Below are 17,926 nucleotides of genomic sequence, written 5' to 3'. Positions count from 1 at the left end.
TGCCTACGTACAGTGCATTGCAGTAATCAATCTTGGATAATACAAGAGTTCTAGCCAGGGTGACACAATTGGTTGCGGAGAGGAAAGGGCGACAGGCTGTAATAAGCTTGAAGGTATATGCCGCTGTGGAAGAGACTGAGTTAGTTTGTCTGGTCAGGGATAGGGTCGAGTCAATGTAGATCCCTAGAGTTTTTGTGTCCTTGGCGGTTGGGATAATATTCCCATCGATGATGAAGGACTTGAATGCAGGGTCGAGTTTGGTAAGTTTTTGTGGCGAAGAATAAGGAGCTCAGTCTTTTCAGCATTAAGACAGAGTCCGTGTTGAGCCATCCACGCATGGATGACCTGGTAGATGACATTGATAGCGAGGGAGCCAGCCGTGTAGTCACCTGAGATAGGGATTAGTATCTGGGTGTCGTCGGCGTAGTTGGTGTAAGTGACACCCAGATAGTACAAGATATCGAAGAGAGGTTTGGTGAACAAGCTATACAACGTGGGTGAAACACAAGATCCTTGTGGCAGGCCACAGGAGACAGGTGCAGGTAGGGCGGCTGCTAGTGGAGAGAACACGCGCATAGATCTATTGTCTAAAAAGAAGCTAATCCAGGTTGTAGCTTTATCGGAGAAGTGTGCAGCTGATTTAAGGTGGTGGCAGAGGATTTCATGATTGACGAGATCAAAGGCTGCCGAATGGTCCAAGAGGAGTAAGAGAGCAAGTTTGCCTTTGTCTTTTAGATCTTCAATCTGTGTTTTTAAATCTATGAGGGCAGTTTCAGTGCTGTGACGTGGCTGGAACCCAGATTGCCTAAGTCCCAAGAGTTTGTTAGATTCAAGATAATCTTGAATTTGTAGATATGCTGCACATTCGAGGATTCTTAGTAAAAACGGGACCGTGGTGATTGGCCTGTAGTATGTGGGTATACTAGCGTCCAGGGTAGGTTTTTTCAATAGGGGGATGACCCACTCGTCCTTTAGATTGTCAGGTACGATCCCAGAGCTAAAGGAAGAGTTGATGAGCGTAGTAATGAATGGCGCTAGGTCATGCGCTGCTTCCTTGATTATAGCTGCCGGGCAGAGGTCGCCTTGGCAATTGGTCGGTTTAAGGCTGGTGATGATCTTTTCCACTTCGGAAATGGAGAGTGGAGAGAAGCTAAAAGCAGTCAGAGAGTCTGGGATGGGGTGGTTTAGGGTGGAGATAGGGTTGGGTTGTGGGTTGGATTGTAGGCTTGATTGTTTGTTATTGATTTTAATTTGGAGGGTGGCAATCTTGCCGAGGAGAGCCTCTTGGATTTTGGTACACCAAGTGCTATCTTTGAGGCAAGTGTCTGGTGCAGTGAAAGGGGTTTCAAGTTCTTTTTAGGATTCTAAACAATTCTTTGGTGTTGGATTTGGCTTGTTCGATACGTTTATTGTAAGTGTCTTTTTTAGCCTGGAATATGGCTTCCTTGTAGTTAAGGGTGGCCAGGAGGAGGCACGATTTGTTGGCTGCGGACTGGTTGCTTTTCCAATGTGATTCCGTGATTCATTTTTCTTTGCGCAGGGTTCTGAGCTGGGGTGTGAACCAAGAGTTCAGGTGGGCTCGAGGTTTAGGTTTTCTCAATTTGGATGGGGCGATGATATCTAAGGCTTTTTGCATAGCGAGGTTAAAGGTGTCAACCATAGCCGTGGGGTCTGAGCATGAGCAAACCTGGTCATTGAGAGACGGGAGGAGGGGGAGGAGTCTGTTGCAAGTGATGTCACATTTATTGCGGGTGGCAGTAGCCGGTGCAATGGTAGGAGAGAGGCTGGCAAGTATGGACTGAATGTTAAATGTAATTAAGTTGTGGTCGGTCCATGCATACTGTTGGTTAGAGATGATATGGATAGGACAATTGTGGGAGGCTAGCCAGTCGAGGGTTCTGCCCTTAACGTCGGTAGGTTGGTTGATAAGCTGTATGAATCCTGCATTCATAAGCATATTATCAATAGTCATGTCAGCAGTGTCATTGGGATCAGTGAGGCCCAGGTTAAAGTCCCCTAATATTGAGGCTTGGGATTTGGTTTTGGTGTTATGAGTGATGATGTTGGAGAGGTCCTCAGCGAAGGTGGATAGCGGCCCAAGTGGCCGGTAAAGTAGATGGAAGGTGATAGAGTGGTTAGGAGTGACGGCTAGTTTGGCTGTCAGTGCTTCCATAGAGGAAAAGTGATGCACAGAGGAGAGGTGGAAGTTTAGAGCATTTTTATGGATGATGGCAATGCCACCACCTTTGGACTGGTTAGAGTTACGATTGTGTCTGATAATGTTGTAACCTGGAGGGATGGCAAGGGAGAGTAGTGGGCCAGAGGCTGCGTGAAGCCAAGTTTCGGTGATAGCCATAAAGTCGAGGTCGAGCGTAAGAATAAGGTCAGCCACTTCTAGAGCGTGAGGCATGAGTGATCTGCCATTGATTAATGCACCCTTAATATTGCTAGTGTTAGGGAGGTTGGGGTGAGGTGATGATGGGTTTTTCAAGTGTGTGGATGCTGTGGAGGTCAGAGACTGTTTGTTAAGATGCACAGAGTGATGGGAGGCGTGCGTGAGTCGCGAGCCAAGTCTGGCATTTCTCAGGGTATAGTGCCCTGGCCTGTTGCATCTCCCGCAGACCCTTGATTTAGTTGGACAGTCTTCTGAATGTGGCAAGTCATACCCACAATATTGACAAATGGCAGAACCACCTTGCGGTGTTGTCAGTTCCTGTCTCTTCTGGCTCTCGGTTTTGCCTGAGGTTGTCTCCCTGTGGCAAAAGCGTCCTCATGCTTGCCTGGGCGTACGGCAGCATGCATCTTGGCCCCTCTACTTTCGGCCAGTTTGTACACCCTTCCACTGTCCAAAGTCTGTGCTAGAGACATGCCCGGCTCCCTCAGGACCTGTCTCTGCAGCTTACCTGAGCTGCAACCTTGAATTAGTTGATGGCGGACCATTACTTCTGCGTCCGTCCATCTGCACGTGGTGGCTAGCTTTCTTAAGCGTGCACAAAATTGATCCAATGATTTGTCCTCATGCTGCTTTTATCCGCACATGGCAAACCTGTCAAAGTCAATGTTGGATAAAGGAATAGAATGGTCCTTAAGTGCAGTTTTGACAGCATCGTAAGTCACCACCGGTAAGGTGAAGGATTCATAAATGCGTAATACTTCTGTCCTCGCTGAGTATAGCAGTGTCGCCACATTGGCATCATCGTCCATTTCCGAAGTGGCCGCAAAAAACATATCAAGTTTTTTGATCCATAAAAGCCATCTCAGGCCCAGTTTTGAGGGTGGGCCTGAGGTATCAAATTCTTGCATGGGTTGTAAGGAGCCATGCTGCCTTCTCACCACACTCGCTGCCGCAAGAGCCTCTCCGTCGCTGTCCGCCATCTTCACAGGTCGCACAGGCACCTCAATCCGTATTAGAGGCCGCAAACCTGGCTAGATTCTGATTCGACGTACCCGAACTCTTGGGCTGAGATGCTGTGATGATGTGCTGTGGCTTCCTCTCTCCCACAACCTGTTTGTACAGGCAGAAGTGCAGTCCCCTTTTCTTGGGAGAACTGCAGAGTGTCCAAAAATTGAGGAGGGGTTCACCTCAGTATTCAGGCAGCGCACAAGCACCCTCGTGGGCCGCAACTACCGTCAATACCAAAAACAAAATGGCCGCCATCACACGTGTGAGGTTCGTAACACACGAGAGGATGAAATACCCATGGCGACACGTTTGTACGTGCCAAGCGTTTCTCTCCCCGTGTCCCGCCTCGTTGCCAATGTGATGGTGTCCCCCGTGCCTCGGGCCGCCCCGTACTAGCATCCGCACGCATGCACACTCTGACAACAGTGAACACATGTCCGTTCGTTCCAAGGTCCCGGCGGCATCTGCCACACAGACCGTCTTTATTTCAAACGCGCATGCGTGGCCATAACGAGGCTCGCGCATGCGCACACCCAGTTAAAGACATAACACTATGGAGGAAAAACAACAAATAAAAGATCCATCTAAAAGATGTGGGCTGGAAAGGTATGAGAGACACTGAAAAAGCTGCAACAGCGTTTAAGGACGATTATGGAAGACTTTGAGAAGATGAGCCTGGTCACAGAGAGAAGATGCAAGGCACCATGACCTAACCCCTGTGGCAAAGATGTTGTGAACAATATCGGTCAAGGAGGGGCCTATTGCGGAGAAAAACAAAGAGCAGGCGATAATCTCAGGGACCTGACTCCTGAGGAAAGGTAAGGGAGTCTGTTGCGCAGGGCTCAAGTCGAGGGTACACTACACGCAGGTGGAGGAGTGCACCCACTTTTTTCAAGTTCCAGGTTAAACATGTATATTGGTTCTCTGTGGACTCAGTCCCCCTTGCTAAATGAGAAACATTGAATGTCCTCTTTGAAGTTATGAACTAAAGCCGACTTTGGGAATCGAACAACAGTCTTAAGGTTGGCAGGCTGAACACTTGACCAATGCACTACATAAGCTGATGAAAAAACGCAAACAACTAAAGGTGAAATGTCACAATTCGGTACTGCAAGTTCCAGGTTAAACATGTGTATTGGTTCTCTTCAAAAACACTTTTAGAAGAAAATATAGTCTATTGGTTTTATGAGTGTGTTGACTTTATGAAAGGCAAATGCCATTCTTCCTGTGCAATTTGGTTGATTTTGCAAAGCCCATTTAATGAAATGTGCATATTTCTCCTTGATATGCTAATTTCCGGCGATGTCACGTCCCATTGCATTTGTTGATCAGTCTGCTCACTTTAACTTTTAGGACTTGACCCCTGCTGTTGCGGCAAGAGAAAGAGTGCTGGTGAGAAACTCTGGGACTCTGAGTACCTGTGAGTAGTAACAGATACTGAGTATCCGTTTTTGGCTTCCTAGAGGTCACTAAAGGCTTATACTAATAACACCCTTTTATGATTGAGTCTGTACACCTCACTTTTTCCAGCAGAGGCATGCTAGATTAAAATAGGTGACCTCGAATGTGATCATGGGTGCCTTTTGGACACCCCTTGATGTTTTCCCCATATCCCATCATATGCTTTTACTTATGGACCTATTCCCAGAAATATTTCCATATAGACCTTTATACATGGCCCGTCCACAATTACAAAAAAGACACTTGAGTGTACAACCATATTTTCCGGGAACTCGGGATACCTTTTCACATGGTCCCGTTCACAATGAGAGAGAAGACACTTTATTGGGTGACCGATACTTTCCAGGTGCTCGGGAAGTCGCTGCGCGTTGACATCATTTGTTTACATGTGACGTCACTGCGCTGACAAACATGCACAAGCACTACTTAGCCTCCACACGAACCATAGGTACCCGGAGTCGCACTGCATACCGCATCAATAGCCACACTTCTGAGAGCACACAATGCGAGGTAAGCATCACATAATCACGCGTAAAACACCAGCAGGAGAAGTTCCCTCTAGTGCTTCTTTACTATCTTCTAATACATGTAGATAGTGGTCCGGGAGGACCAGCTGACCCGTACAAACGACTACAGCCAGTGCAGCCCCAAACTACTAGAGGATGCCTAGCGCATGAATGAACCTGCTATGCAATTTTACTACCATAATAGCCTTGCCTGGAAACCCAGGCAGGGCTTGCATTCTGGCCAACCTTAACGCTTTAACATGTTTGAAGGGATACAATAGAACATTTTTTTTCATTTATTTTTACCCTAGGATGGAAACCCTAAGAAAACACTAGTGGCAGGCTTCTGCCTCCCACACTCAACTAAGGGATTCCACCTTACCCAAACTGAGGGGTGTCCAGGGGGCACACATGAGAGCTACTTTGCCAGTGGACTGTTCAGTTTACAATAGTCATCATCATTGGTACAATAACTAATACGCACTCTGTTCACAATTTGTTTCTCACTTTGTTATACAGATTTATGGAGACTGAAATTTGAAAATTTAATATGAAAAATTAAATTCACATGAAATAATGCTCCCGACGAAGGGATTTATGTCCCGAGATGCGCAGAGCTCATGCTTTTAGATATTTGAGTGTATATGGACTTATCTGTATTTCACAATATGATTGAAATATTGCAGACAACTGATTATGTCCTATGCTTATAGATTAAAATATTTCTAATTGTATTCTGAAACTGTGCGTATATAAATTACTTATGTGTGAATCACACGCGCCCAAAAGTGTTTTGTAAACCTCGTATTATTATTTTGTTAAATTTCTTAAAAAGAAAGTTTGTTCTGACAAACACATCGAGTGTGCAGGGCACGCGGGTCTTCCACAGACAGTGCACACTGACTTTTTCTCCACCAAATGTGACTAGACGAGTGAGGAGGCCAGAGGGTGGGGAACAATTTGTGAGTTAGAGAGGAGGAATGGTCAGGACATAGTCCCTAGGAATAAAATACAAAGAGAGGCAAGCAGCGAATAGGGAATACAGGCTAGGAGGCAAGACAACTGTGAGGACCTGTGTATTGGAGTATAGGGAATAAGGACGCCATCCAGACCTATTTGAAAGAACATGGACTATTCGATAATCAGAGTGAGTTGGATATGAAACAGGTGAAGGACAATGTGTTAGACAAGGGACAACAATCGAAATAGAAATTAATATGAAACTATACAATGGAAGAAAATCCCTAAAGGACCATGGGAATGGTAGAACTAAGGTGGGTTGTCCAGTCTCACTGGTCAACACAATAATCAATCAAATACTGCTTGAGTTGCAGATTTATTGCAAAGTACAATTGAACAGCCTGACACGTGTTTCAAGCAGTCCTAGCTCTTCCTCTGAGGCTTATAAATGAGGACGTGTTGACATGGTCATATCGGGTAGGTTTTGGAATGCCAGGAACCAGCCAAGCCACGCCGTCCGGTAGACCCCTCGAGCAAGGAGGGTCTCATATTAATTGACGCAACTGCAAAGAAATATATTCAGTAATTCCAAAACCTACCCGATATGACCACGTCAACTCGTCCTCATTTATAAGCCTCAGAGGAAGAGCTAGGACTGCTCGAAACACGTGTCAGGCTGTTCAATTGTACTTTGCAATAAATCTGCAACTCAACCAGTATTTGATTGATTATTGTGTTGGCGCACTGAGACTGGACAATCCACCTTAGTTCTGCCTTACCATGTAGTGCCTGGGGAAGGCACTCACATCATCCAGTAACCTGCTGCCTTCCTAACATTAAGTCTAACCAAGCGCACGGTTCCAAAATTGGCTTTTTTGTGCCTGATACTCGTTTTTGCCATGGGATTTATAGTTTTCCCGTGCAGGATGTGTTGCTTTTGAATGAACGTTTTTTACTCTAATTTTAGGTATTTTGTACGCGATTGTTCAGAGAATGGGTAAACTGCACTACAATCACCAGATCCCATTAAGAACAGCTTTCCAGGTTCCACTATGTCGTTTTTGCAGATCAATGTCAGTTTCTGTTATGGATAGTTAGTACAGCAGTGAAGAACTTTCTCGTCCTTAGTGAGCATAGTAAGGCCAGATTGCATTATGCCTAGTGAACAAAGCCGTACCAGAATCCACTATTTTATTTTATTCTACGTTTTATATAGAAGCTAGCAGGACCTCAAAAGTGCCAGAACACTTTACAATGATTTTCTGGTAGAGATAATATAGCAATTAACATAGATAAAAAATGAACCGATAAAGGCTTAGTGAGGCATATTTCGAGCAAAAAACATTAGGGGACTTTAAGGTGGTCTGGGCAAATCCTAGATGTTTAAATAGCCTATTGCAGTAGTAGAAGGGGCCCCTTTTTGCACAATGTTACATTTTGACAGGCGGTCACGCTCCCTATTTCCGGTCTTAGTCCCGCCCCCTGTTGATGTTCTTTGAAATATACTTAATATAAATCTGATATAAAAAAGATATAAAAATATGTTGCTAGCGATTTTATATCAAATATGTATTGGCTTTAAAGTGTTTTCTAATTTATATCAGTTTTGATATGAAGTGAATATACATTTTATATAAAATCTATATATCAATGGAGCGGCACTCGCCAATGCTGTTCGGTCTTGTGCGAGAGCGAAGTGAGCTCTGAAAACAGGGACTGTGAATCTTGGGTTTCGCAGAGTGATGCAGTGATGATGTCACAGAGGGGTTCCGCTCTGGGATGATAGGAAGCAGATATACATTTTATATAAAATTGATAAGCCCCCCAAAGTTTTTGCTAGCAATTTTATTGAACCCCAAAAAATGTTATGTACATTTTATATATTTTAGGAATCCCAAGAATATTTTATTATACATTTTGATTTAAAGGGACAGCCCTAAGGCTATGATGGTGTGGGGGAAAGGGCTTACAATCCAGATATTGCCTTTGTGGTAGGCCAGCAAAACACAGAGCTTTTTCAACTTTCTGGGGGATCTCCATGAAATGACGATTATGAACAGCAACAGTTACGATTAGCAGAAAACACTCCATGGAAGCCGCATACGATAGTCATATTTCAGATTGTTTTACGGTGTATGATGGGATGGAAGATGCCCAGGATTTAATGGCTTACTATGAACCCAGAGTTTTGGGACAACGACAATGTAGTTTTGGAGCAACCAGCCACGGCCAATGGGGCTCCAAAGACCGGAACTGTGAATCCAGGGTTTTGCAGGCGTTGATGGCGTCCGAGACTGGTCTAGTCTCTGGGTGCCTTGATGAAAAACAGGGGCCTGTGCGTGGAGGTGCTAAGCATCAAGCTGTACCAGAGACTAGCAATAGTTATTGTGTTTGCTGCTCAAACCAAATAGAAAACCCGGTGGATCCTGACTATCGCGCATGTATGGAAACCTTAAAGACAATGGGCCTCATTGCATTGTTGCTGGTCCGGAAACAAGGGTGCTGGTAAGGTCACTGGCACCCTTGTTTCTGTGCAGCAAACTATGTGTTTGCCTGCCAGAGCTGCTGTGCCTGACAGGTCTGACTCTGCCAGGCGCAGCAGTCATGGTAGGCAAACCCTCCCCAGAAGCATCGTAATGAGCCGGTGGCACCGGGAAGTCAGGCACCTGTAACCTTTACGGGTCTGGTGGCAACCCGCCGGTAGCACTGGCAGGGTTACCGCCAGACCCGTAATGCGGCCCAATGTTTTTATTCACTGCGCATACTGCTCAAAATTAATTGGAAGCCAGGGGGATAACAGTCTGTCTGTGTATGGAATGTATCTCGCTAACAGAGACTGATACGGGCACACCAGCTCTCTCTCGGGCTGATATTCAGGCCATCCAGGGGTTTACAACCAGAATGGCTGAGGCGTGTTTAAAACAACACTTTTACTTATGGTGCTACGGGCATAAAATTGATGATCCCCAGCAGGATGCTTGCAAATGTTTGGAAATATCTTACGTGGATAATTCGCTACATAAAATATGTTACATCTTGAGCCCTAAACATCTAGTAGAATTGCTGCGCTAGACAGAGCTGCTGACACAAATAAGGCTTGGTGTAGGGACTGAGCAATGCATGTCTAAAACATTATGGGATATATAATCAACGAATAAACCCCTTTTGAAAATGATGCAGTTTAGACGCCTGTCCGACGGCTGTTAGAAACATCATTGAGAAAACAATTCCCGATTGGGTGGGGATAAAGAATATCGAATTGACCGCCTAATGGAATGTCTACATGTTTGCTTATCGAGGCGGTGGCGTGAAATGTATCTGTGCATTAATATCATGTACTACAGAGCCTATAGCAGGACCGATTGTTCTAGTATTTTAATGCAAATACATTTTGAATAAAAATACATGTTTAAAATGTTAATAAAAAATCTCTTGTTTATAAAACCTGGTTGCATCTTTATGTTGAGCGGTTAAGGGTGAACATATGTGGCCTGAAGCTGTTGAAAATACATTAGATTGTTTTTAACATTTTACATTTTCTTAGAGGGGAGATTGAAGTGAATGCAGGTAGCAGTACTGCTACCTATACAGACCTGATTGCTTACGTTGGGGGCCCAAAATACTTAGGCAGAGTTTTTTTTTCCCTGTGACTGCTGCATGAATAGGCTCTGCTGCAGCCACCCTCCCCTGTAGCGACTACTTAATACCCACTGGCAGAATGAGTAAAAGAAAAGGGGTGAGTCCTCTACAAAACTGCTCCGTCAGAAAGTGCACCACAAAATGTGTGGAACGCATTGAGGTAGCCAATGCAATGATTGAGGAGATAGCCGGGTTCTTAAAAGATATTGACCCACCCAGTGGAGGGCCTTTAGGTGGCAAGGAGGGGCCCTGGGCTAAAAGGATGACCTCTAATTGTAGTGTATTGGCTGGTGATGACACTATTGATACAGTTGGTAAGGAGGGGGTCCCCAGGATTAATAGAGTTAGGTTTGTTCCTAATTGTAAGCTCAGCATTACTGAGATGAAATCACTAGCTAAGGAAAGCCTGGGCTCCCGTAAAGTAAGTCTGGCAACACTTGTGGATGTGGGCAATATGCTCCCACGTTATCAAATTCCCAATCAACAAGTGGGTAATGAAGGGACGCTATACAATGTACCAGTGGAGGGCAACCTGCATTCCTTACGAGTAAAACCCAAGTAGAGTGATGGTAGTGGAGGGGGGGAGGAGGAGTAATCCCACCTGTGAGAGTGGATGACCCTCCACCATTACCTACACTCCTGGGCTTACTCTTAGTAATAAATATCAGATACTAAGTACCCTGCCCACTACTGATGTCACCCCTTTGCTCCTTACATCGCTGGAGTTTCCACAGGAAAGGCTGAGTGGGTGTGAGGGCTGTAGGTGTGCTATGGAAATTATAACCTTAATCCTGAAGGAGAATGAAGATTTAAGAAGTGATTTGATTAGGTTAGCTAAGATTGTTGAGGGTCTGGCACTGCAAGTTCCAGTCCCCATGTTGGCAACTGGTGGCGCGGGGGCACTGACCTCAGGACCCCCAGGCAGAAGAAATGTTGTGCTTATTAGGACAAGTGGCACTTAAGGGCTTAGCCACCCGGAGAATGTGCGGCCGAAAAATGGTGCCTACTACACTCTAGTAGGGGGCGGGAAGTAGCCCTTTGGTTGCAGCGCCAGTGAGAAAAATCTCTCCCCTGGGGACTAAATATGATGGCACACATAGGATGGATATGTTTTACCTAACAAATGTGCCCAAGTCTCAGGATAGTAAATATGAGCGGGGTTAGGGTCTCATTAACAAAGTCACACATTGGCTGAGAGCCAAGGGAGAGTGTCTTTCTGTGATTCACAGTGACTTTGTTCCTGTATGAGGCTAATTGGCCCCCATGGGAGAGACTCAATAAAAATCCATCTTAAAGACTCCCTTTTGGTTCAGGGGTGCTGGAAATGGAGAAGATGTCGCTGCCTCCAAGTAGATTAGAAATTGGCTAAAGATGCTTCCGCCTGCCTGGGATGTTCCCTTGGCTGGAGGAAGTAGGGGGGGGGGGGCGATCAGGGCCCCAAAGGTACATCTTTTAAAGGGCCAGAAGAGGATTATTTGGGACAGCAAGCTTGCAACCAAGTAAGAACTGGCAGCTAAGTCTCATGGAGGGTGCCCATGAATGCCTGTGATTACCTGACGGATTCAAAAGGGACTGGTCCAGCTTAGTGGGAGTCATGGCATGGCCCCCAGGAGGTGATGGATTGGGCACCCTGTGCAGGGATAGAGTCATGTCCCTTTGGATGGTGAACAGGAGCAGGGCCGGGGGGTGGACACGCTAAATCAGCACCAATGTGCAAGTCCAACCCAGTTAGGGCCCAGGGTGCGGGTCTTATTATGGAACATTGTTGGGGTCAATAAACAGATGCTTGATAATGATTGACTTTCTTTCATCCAAGACTTTGGGATGATTTGTTTACAAGAAACATGGGCTCTGGTGCCACCTAATATTCAAGGTTATGCCACATTTGCCATTACGGCATGCAAGGGTGAGAAGGGCCGTCCGAACGGGCGCCTGTTGATATGGGTGAATACTGCCTTGGATAAACCTGTTGCGCAGATAGATACTGGTTCACTAGATCTCCTGGAGTTACATATCAAGTTTAGTGATAATTCTGAGATCCTGTTGTTGAACATCTAGAACAGGATAATTCCGGGGAGGGGTGCAGGGCTCGTAGGAGCAATAGCAGAAATCACCTTGGCATGGAGGCTGTCAGTGCAGGGGCTTGGGAAGATCCTGGTGGTGGGGGACCTCCAGTATGAGCCCCTGCATAGTATAGTCGATACCCTGGAGGAGGAGGACAGTTGCAGGGGGCTTGGGACCCTTAACGTAAGCTTTCCAAGTAGGCAACATAGGCTTGCAGAAGAGGTTACTATTGCCTTGATATCGGCCAACCTAGGGGCTTGTAATGGTCGATTCTTGGGGGATATCCCAGCTGCCCCAACGTTTGATAACAACTGAACTAATAGTAATATTGATTACAATTTGATGACCATTGAGGCCTAGAGGTACGTAAATTCCTTTTGCATTTACAAAAGGGTTGACAGTGACCATCACTGCTTGCTTTTGGAGGTGAGTGAGGCTTTTTGGGTAACAGTAGATGAGAGAGAGGCCAGAGGCATGGGCAGGGCCATTACAGCGGAGGACTTAGTTTGCGTAAACTTGACCTTGTAGTAACCTTGCCATCGTTTTATCAAGACATTGTTCCATTTTTGGATGAACTTGCCTCAGTTGACCCCCTAGATGGGGTTGCCACAGTAACAATACATGAGAATCTGATAGGGAAGGTGGGGCCGCACTTTTCGAAAATGTTTAAAGTAGCACACAAATCCACAAGGGTTTTAAACCCTTGGTATGACAAAGATTGCAGGCTGACCAAGGGCAGGTTGATTAAAGAAGTGAGACAACGAATACCTGCCGTTGTACTAAGGCTTGCTAGAGCAGATTACTGCAGGGTTTTAATGGGGAAAAAAAGGGACTGGCATGAGAGCATTTTGAAAGAGTTGCTGCATGACATGGATAAAGGGGACTCAAAGGGGATTTGGAGCTTAACGGAGGCGGGGAAGAGCAAAGGACCTAATATGCTGCAAGCCTGCATCACAGAGCAAGCTTGGATTGAACATTACAGCAGTCTCTATGGGGCAAAGGGGGCCACGCCTGGTATGAATAACCCTGGTGAGGTGTGCACCATGAGCGGATCTGCCACAAGTTACCCTCCACTGACGTCAACAAGTGAGGGAGGTGGGTAAAGCATTTCTGTGCCAGAAGCTGGGCAAAGCACCTGGTCTAGATGGGGTACCTATAGACTTTTACAGGAACGAGATTGCAGTTTGGGTCCCATATCTAACCAGGTTATTTAAAGTAATCCTGAGCATAAATGTGGTACCAGAGTCCTGGAGAAGAGCAGAGTTGGTCCCAATTTATAAAAAAGGCCCTAGAGATGACCCATTGAATTATAGGCCCATTCCACTGCTGGATGCAGGGGGGAATATTTTTGCTAGGGCATTGCTAGCACACTAAGACTCCTGGGATAGTAGCAGGACAATAATTAATCATTGACAGGCGGGGTTTGCGGAAGGACTGAACACTAGACCAAAGTCTTCAACTAAGGTTGGTGTGCGACAAATATGCAGTCCCGAGAAAAGTTAGTGTGTATTCAGTCTTCGTGGACCTGTGTACTGCTTTTGACACTGTGCCTAGGGAGCGTCTCTGGGAGTTGCTGAGGAAGCAGGGTATCCCAGGCCCTTTCTGACTGCAATACACAGCCTATATGAAGGTAATACAGCAGTGGTTAGATGGGGCACTGACATGAGAACCTCTGATAGTATCAGAATAATTATGGGTGTCCGTCAGGGATGTGTTCTGGCTCTAAAGCTTTTTTTTTTTATTAATGGCGTGATTAATGAATTGCTGGCAGTTGAGACAGATGCACCGACATTGGAGGGGCACAGGATACCGGCCCTGCTGTTTGCTGGTGAAGCGGTTTTGTTATCTTTGACACACGCGGGCGTCTGCAAACAGCTTGACATATTCAATGCATTCTGTAAAAGGAATGGCTTGGCACTGAATGTCGGGAAGACAGAAGCCATGATTTTCAATACTAATGGCAGGAGGAAGCAAAAGGGACTGAAATTGGGCCTGGATGGGGTAATTGAACAAGTGGTCATATATGATTGTCTGAGGGTAGAAATAATGGCAACTTGTTGCTGGGCGATGCAGCATGAGAAGGCCAGGTAGACACTGGTGAGGTATAGTGGTGCACTTGCTAGGTTCACTGCAGAGCATGGAAATGGGATAGTGTGTGTTTCCCTCAAAGCATTCATAGCTCAGACACGGTAAGCTGTGATGTACGGAGCAGAGTTATGGGGGCAGATGAACATACACACCCTGGCAATCGCTAAAAACAAGCATTTGAAGAATTTACTGGGATTGCCAATCTACTCCCTGAGCCTGCCAGTGAATCTCGAGAAGGGCATGCAGGGAATAGAGTCTTTCAATTGCGCCCTTTTTGCTGCTTGGCCCTGCTGTGGTCCAATAAAAATCTACTTAAATATAGAGAAGCACTGCAGGATGTTTTATCCCATCAAGGCCGCATAAACTTGAAGTGGGCAACCCATGTAGAGGAGCATGATGGATTTGGCTCTCTGTGGTTATTGGAATGACTTGCATGCCATTGCTGCACATTGTAAAACCAAGTTAAAGCCGCTGCATTAGCTAAGACATAGCAGGTTACTTTGGTCAAAGCTATGTCTTCTGAATCCCTAGCATGCTATCTTGCAATCAAGACGAAGGAGGGGTATGACCCTTTACTGGATTATATCAGCCCCAAGCTTCAAAGGTCTCTGAGACGATACATAGATGGGACACTGATGTGTCACCTACTTGTATCCTATGCAGGAACAAAACAGAGGATTTGAAGCATTTGATTATGTTGTGTCCTGCGGCATTGCCCCTGAGGAGGCGTTTTCTAAAACCACTCTTCCAGGGACTTGGGTGTAGATCCAAGGAAGGGGCAATAGTAATTTGCCTAAATGCAGCCAATATTCCAGCAGTGTGTTCCATCAGCTAATATCTGAAGTGGGTCTGGAGAATACGGATGAGAAAATAGCAAGGACTGTGATATTAATTAATCTTGAAACTGGAGTCTGCATTTTATCTTAACATGTTGGGTCATGTGTTTTATGTGTTTTTTGCTATTTTATGTATTTTATGACGTGCAAAGGTATGTGCGCTTTTAGGACTTTTTTGTAGAAACAAAGCTTATGAAACCGAAAAATATATATATATTATGATGAAAGATGTGTTGGTAGTTATGGCAGGGTTCAGAGGCTGTTCTGTAAACTGCTAACCAATGGTGAGAAGGTGTCACGGGGAGCAGTAAAGACGTGGCTTTCAGGGGAGGAGGCCTACATGCTACATAAGCCGGCCTGAAAACATTTTAAATGACGAATGACCGTGGTATCGACCGTGGACCAACAATGGCAGGCAGATATTATGGATTTGAGCCAGTTACGCGAAGACAAAGATGGGTTCCGCTACATTCTAGCCGTCATCAACGTTCTTTCAAAATACGCCTATGTTGAGGCTGTAAGAACAAGATGGGTCACAGCGTGGTGATGGCTTATAAACGCATATTTAACAAAGGCTGAGCCCCCGCTAAACTACAGGTGGGCGCCGGTAAGGAGTTTTCAAATAAGCCGCTACAGAGTCTACTAAAGCAACACATGTTGCATCACTTCATAACACACTCCGAAGTTAAAGCCTATTATACAACTTTTAAAACACGACTCTGGCAATTTTTCATGGCTAAAAACACCCATAGACATGTGGATATGTGAACGTGTTACCCGCTTTTATAAATATGTACAACACGCAACATAGATCTATTAAAACCACCCCTGCTGATGTAACGCCGCAGATGGAGTGACTCAAAGGGAGGGCATCTATATATGCACACTAACTGATTATTCAGGCGAGGGTGTTGAAACTGTTTTTCTACAGGGAGGAGATCCAGAAAGTCAGTAAAGACCAACAGCGGGTTTATAGAATCGAAAAAGTCATAAAGAGTAAAGGTTGTGGAGCCAGGAAACAGTATCTAGTCAAATGGCTATGGTACCCAGCCGGATCCCTAGAGGCCACAGATGTGCAAGAGGGCGGCATGGAGTCTGCATCTTTCTATATTATACTCCCCAGCAACTCTTCAGCCGAGACATTCCCAGGGAACAATATATCCAACTTTACTGTGAAGCTGACCAAACCCGTAAATTTGCAAGGGAAATGGACGGTGGTGCTCACTGAAGTTCAGTACGTCCGATCGGGGGACAATTTAGCCGCAGGGCAAGCCACGTTTATCATAAAAGGAACAAACCCTCTGAGGCTCTGGCTGGGCAGGTTCCCTGAGGGGCATTACCCAAATATACAGGAACGTGTCAGAGTCACCAGAAAAGCTGTATAAATCATGCCTGAGCACGGTGATACAATGTTACAGCTAGGCCCGCACTAGCTGAATGTTTTTTTACAGGGTCTGGACGCATCTGTTAGGTTTTCAACTGCGGGAAGACTGTGCAACAGATTGGGAATCATGCAGTACATTGGAAATGAAGAACCGTGGACAATACCTGCGCCAACATTAACAGGGTTTATTATAGCTTACTGCTTTACAGCCATATCGTGGAGTATCAAATGATGGGGGATAGCTACACCCCGCTGCTTAGAACCGTGGAGATTAAACGGAACAACGAAATTGTAAACCAAATACAACAAGCCCAATTACATCCCAGAGTATAAAAATCTGGTTTTCTCTATCCTTTTCTATCCATTCTTTAGTCTTGGGAAGATTTCCCCCTCGTTCTGATGCGAACAGTGTTGGACGGGAGGAACCTTTATGATCTTTTCTCTCATCAAATGTATGTAGAGAGTGAAAATGTTTGTTGGTATCTGAAGAGTTTTGTGCTGTTTCAATGGCCAAAGTAGAGGTAGGCTTGTTCAATTGTAAGACTGCTTTCTGCAGGGAGGTAGAGAGTTAATTAATTGTTCTATGGTCAACATCTTTATCAGTTCAGGTAAAGTTTTTAGCAGTCCATAGAGAAGTAGTGTTTTTGATTTGTTCCCCCAACTCTAAAGGAGTTTCTGCAGGGTTCAGTCTAATGTTCCTTCATTTTTGTTTATAAAAATTGCTCGTTTGTCCCACTCTTTGTAAGAGCCCTCCTTGATATATGCACACGTAGTGTCCCCTTGGAGATTTAGAAATTGATACAATGTTTGTAGTTTACCTTTGAGTAATGGTCCTAGGTAACAGATTTTTTAATTATCATCCCACCCAAAATGTACTGCTAATTGTTCGAAGTTGAGAAAAAATTCCCCAAGTCCTCACCTTCTAGGTATGGTTGTAGAATACTTTGAGGTGACAGAGTTTTGGCATGAATGGCAATCAATTGTTCCAAACCTGACTGGAGACGGGTTTCTGCATGCATCTGAAGGGCCGCTAATTGGGCTAATGCGTCTTGAACAGATGCCATATTTCTATGGGGCATCAAGGTTCTGTCTGACTTTTCTCCTGACTCAGAGGGGAAAAAGATGGATTCAACTTCCTCTTCTTGGGGAGTGATTTCAAAAATTATTCTTCGGTATCTGAACCAGATTGGAGTATAGCGTATTGAGAGGTTAGATTTGTTACCGTTAAGGCAGAGGTGGAAGGGGAACTACCTACGAGGAAGGATTCCCTTTAAGGATGGATTCCAGGACACTAGGTCTAATAAAAGTATGGAGTGATCTTATGTTCTGGGCTATACGGTCCTATTGTTGTAAATGATAATGGGAAATGGGTAAAGTATCAAGTAACAGTTGCAACTGAAAAACCTGTTTTTGGTCTCTCATGGGGATGTGAGCTTGTAAGAAAAGGGCCTTCTTTATGGTATGGGCTTGGTCTCAGGCTTCAACATTGACAATTAGTTTAGCTCGACTGGTGGTAAGACAATAATTAACATGGGGCCTTCAGCTTTTATCAATTGAATCGTATCCCACATCTAACATCATATTA

The 17,926-nt window shown here is 45.2% G+C and overlaps 1 long non-coding RNA gene across 1 annotated transcript in view; it reads left to right on the top strand.

Annotated features, from left to right (window-relative positions):
• The window catches only part of LOC138510139 (uncharacterized), a 570,058-nt gene that overhangs the window by 211,296 nt on the left and 340,836 nt on the right, over positions 1 to 17,926 (top strand). Inside the window, exon 3 of the long non-coding RNA XR_011280325.1 lies at positions 4,757 to 4,823. This is a non-coding gene — a long non-coding RNA (uncharacterized lncRNA). The remainder of the gene's footprint in view (positions 1 to 4,756; positions 4,824 to 17,926) is intronic.

Source organism: Ambystoma mexicanum, chromosome 6p (assembly GCF_040938575.1).
Source record: "Ambystoma mexicanum isolate Mex_15411 chromosome 6p, UKY_AmexF1_1, whole genome shotgun sequence".
NCBI classification, from domain to species: Eukaryota; Metazoa; Chordata; class Amphibia; order Caudata; family Ambystomatidae; genus Ambystoma; species Ambystoma mexicanum.
Note: the sequence above shows the minus strand (reverse complement) of the source record. Positions and strands in the feature narration are given on the sequence as shown.